This window comes from Apium graveolens, chromosome 11 (genome assembly GCF_009905375.1).
Source record: "Apium graveolens cultivar Ventura chromosome 11, ASM990537v1, whole genome shotgun sequence".
Classification (NCBI taxonomy): domain Eukaryota; kingdom Viridiplantae; phylum Streptophyta; class Magnoliopsida; order Apiales; family Apiaceae; genus Apium; species Apium graveolens.
Window position 1 is genome coordinate 80638696 of NC_133657.1, and position 3787 is coordinate 80642482.

Below are 3787 nucleotides of genomic sequence, written 5' to 3' on the forward strand. Positions count from 1 at the left end.
CATAAACACCTCCACATTCTGACCAATCATGTCAAAGAAGATAGCCATCATACATCTCTGAAATGTGCCAGGTGCCCCATATAAACCAAAAGAAACCCTTTTAAAGGCGAAAGTACCAAATGGACAAGTGAAAGTAGTCTTCTCCTGATCTTCTGGAGCAATGTAAATTTGATTATAGCCCGAATAGCCATCCAGAAGACAGTAGTACTCATGCCCAACCAATCTATCAAGCATCTGATCAATAAACGGCGGCGGGAAGTGATCTTTTCTCGTGGCCTTGTTGAGCTTCCTGTAATCCATGCAAACTCTCCACCCCGTGACTGTTCGAATAGGAATGAGCTCATTCTTCTCATCAGCAACAACTGTGATACCTCATTTCTTTGGTACATACTGAACTGGACTCACCCAAGAACTGTCAGAAATGGGATAGATGATCCCTGCATCTAGCCATTTAAGAATTTCCTTCTTCACAACTTCCTTCATGATAGGATTGAGCCTTCTTTGTTGCTCAACAGTAGGCTTGCTACCTTCCTCTAGCAGAATTTTATGCATAAAATAAGAAGGGATACTTCCCTTAATATCTGCTATCATCCATTCAATTTCCGATTTGGACTCTCTCAGAATTCTTAAGAGTTTTTCTGCATGACTACCTGAAAGGTCAAATGCAATAATAACAGGTAAAGTAGATGCATCACCTAAAAAAGCATACCTTAAGTGTTTAGGTAATGGTTTAAGCTCAAGTGGAGGAGCTTCCTCAACAGATGGCTTGAGGCGCTTAGGAGATTTGTTCAGCTCCTTCATTCCAAGAGATTCAAAAGGCATATCCATCTTCCTCTTCCAGGGAGAAGCATTCAGATATTATAACTGCTCATCACCTTCATCATCTTCGCTATCAGAATTCCCCAACAAGATCCTTTCTAAGGCATCAGACCTTAGCAATTGATCAAGTTCTGAAGTAATCACAGAATCGACCAACTCCACCTTTAAGCACTCCTCATTTTCCGTAGGGAACTTCATAGCATTGAACACCTTAAAATTTACATCCTGATCTAGCACTCTCATGGTAAGTTCACCCTTCTGCACATCAATCAAGATTCGGCCAGTCGCCAAGAAAGGTCTTCCAAGCTTATGGGAATCTTCTTATCTTCTTCAAAATCAAGAATTACAAAATCAGCAGGAAAGATGAGTTTATCCACCTTGATCAAAATATCCTCAATAATGCCTCGTGGATAAGTAATAGAACGATCGGCCAACTGCAAAGTCATATAAGTAGGCTTTGGATCCGGTAAGTCCAACTTCTTGAAGATTGACAAAGGCATCAGATTGATTCTAGCTCCCAAGTCATATAAGCATTTGTCAAATGACACTTTTCCAATGGTGCAAGGAATAGTGAAGCTTCCAGGATCTTTAAGCTTCGGAGGCAACTTCTGCAGCACATCGCTGCATTCCTCCGTGAGAGCGACTGTCTCTAAATCATCGAGCTTCACCTCCCGAGAGAGAATACCTTTCATAAACTTTGCATAACTAGGCATCTGCTCAAGAGTTTCAGCGAAAGGTATGTTGATGTGAAGTTTCTTGAACACCTCCAGAATCTTCTCAAACTGCTTATCCAACTTTTTCTTCTGCAGCCTCCTAGGGAAGGAGGTAGAGGATAGATCTGTTTCTCCCCTGTATTACCCCCAGGAGGAGTGTGTTCAACAGTAGTCTTTTTTGGTTCCACTTCAGCTTCCTTTTGCTCTTCTTCCTCAGTTACAGCTTCTTCGTCCGAAACTTGAGAGTGTTCGGGATTTGTAAACTTCCCAGACCTTAATGTAATCGCCTTTACCTGCACCTTTGCTTCCCTTTTTCCTGGTACTTCAGTGTCACCAAGAAGTGTACCAGGTTGACGATTTAACAAGGCATTGTCCAATTTGATTTTTCAAGGTCTTGATAGAAACCGCTTGACTTTTGCACATGAGCCTCAACTTCTCTAATTCAGATTTTTCAATGGACTGTTGCAGCTGGAGTTGTTGCCTTGGTGCATATTACGGTTGCTGAAAACCAGGGGGTTGTACTGTTTTGCTGGATACTGATGGTAAGGCTGCTGAACCGCATTCTGAGTGTTACTCCAGCTAAAGTTAGGATGATTGCGATTGTTAGGATGATAGGTGGCTGGTACAGGTTGCTGCGACCTCTGAAAGTTGCTCACGAACTGAGCTAATTTACTAAAAATGGCACATTGATCAGTCTCATGGGCACCAGAACAAAGCTCACAGACACTAATGATATGATTAACTCCATAATTAGATAGAGAACCCACCTTCATCGTCAAAGCCTTAAGTTGAGCATCTATAGCAGTAGCTGCATCCAACTCTAGAATTCCTACTACCTTGCCCTGAGATAGTCGTTGAGTAGGATACTGGTATTCATTAGCAGCCATCAGTTCAATTAATTCATAAGCTTCATCGTAGCTTTTAGCCCACAAGGTTCCTTCTGATGCTGCATCAAGCATGGGTCTAGAAGTAGCACCAGAAACATTATAGAAATAGTTAATGATCATCTAGTCAGGCATCCCATGATGAGGGCACTTCCTAAGCATCTCCTTATATTGATCCCAAGCCTAGCATAAAGATTCTCCAGATTGCTGAGCAAATTGAGTAAGTGCGTTTCTGATTGCAGCAGTCTTCGCCATAGGAAAAAATTTGGTTAAGAACTTCTGAGCAAGATCCTCCCATTTGGTGATAGAACCTGGTGGTAAAGAATGTAACCAACACTTAGCTTTATCCCGCAGAGTGAATGGGAAAAGTCTCAACTTAATAACATCTTCCGAAACTCCATTGAACTTGAAAGTGTCGCAGATGTCGATGAAATCTCTGATGTGCATGTTGGGTCTTCTGACGGAGAACCCCTAAACTGAACTGAGTTCTGTATCATCTGAATCGTGCTTGACTTGATCTCAAAAGTATTAGCCGAGATGGCTGGTCGAACAATGCTAGACTAAATATCATCGATTTTTGGTTGAGAGTAGTCCATCAAAGCCTTTGGATTTGCTTCTGGTTCTCCCATTGCAACAAGAGTTTCTTTTTCCTTCTCAACTAATATTTCTTCTTCAACTTTCTCCTCGACTACAACTTCTTCCTTAGCTTGATCCAGTGTCCTCTTACGAGACTGAGAACGCGTATGCATACATGCTCGCTAAAGTACCTGAAACACAACAAGGAATTAAGAAAGTAACAATGTCCGAGTCACTAAACTTTAACGACCAATGATGACAAACACATAAACTAAAAATTAACACCGATATCCCCGACAACGGCGCCAAAAACTTGTTAGGGCTAAAACACGCGCTAATATTCATGCAAGTATACGCGATCGCAAGTAATATAGAATAAATTCTAGTTCGTTCCCACATGGATAGATTTAGGTTAATTTCAATCAATGTATTTATGCAACACTAGTATGGTTATTATCCAATGCTAAGACGAGTAACAATTTGTGGTTGTTTATACTAAGATTAACTAAGAAATTATACTAAAGAACATAAACTAAGGGATTAAATAGAATTGATTAATATATGACACAAACATGAGATTCTAACTTCATTAAATACTTCATTCAATAACCTTTTCGTTCTTAACCTTAGCATGTAATGGTGATGACACTAATCAGATAACACGAAACTGATAAACGCTAACTTTCATTGTACGAATATCATACTACCAGCCATCCACAAAAGAGATAGAAGCTGAATAGACACCAATTATATTGAGACCCTATATGTCTATAAAATTTGACAACATAACGGTTT

The 3787-nt window shown here is 40.3% G+C and overlaps 1 non-coding gene across 1 annotated transcript; it reads left to right on the forward strand.

The window, feature by feature from the left end:
- Positions 1-2549: 2549 nt before the first annotated feature.
- Positions 2550-2656, forward strand: LOC141698752 (small nucleolar RNA R71). The gene has a single exon (XR_012565255.1). It is a non-coding gene; the product is annotated as a small nucleolar RNA R71 (small nucleolar RNA).
- Positions 2657-3787: the final 1131 nt, after the last annotated feature.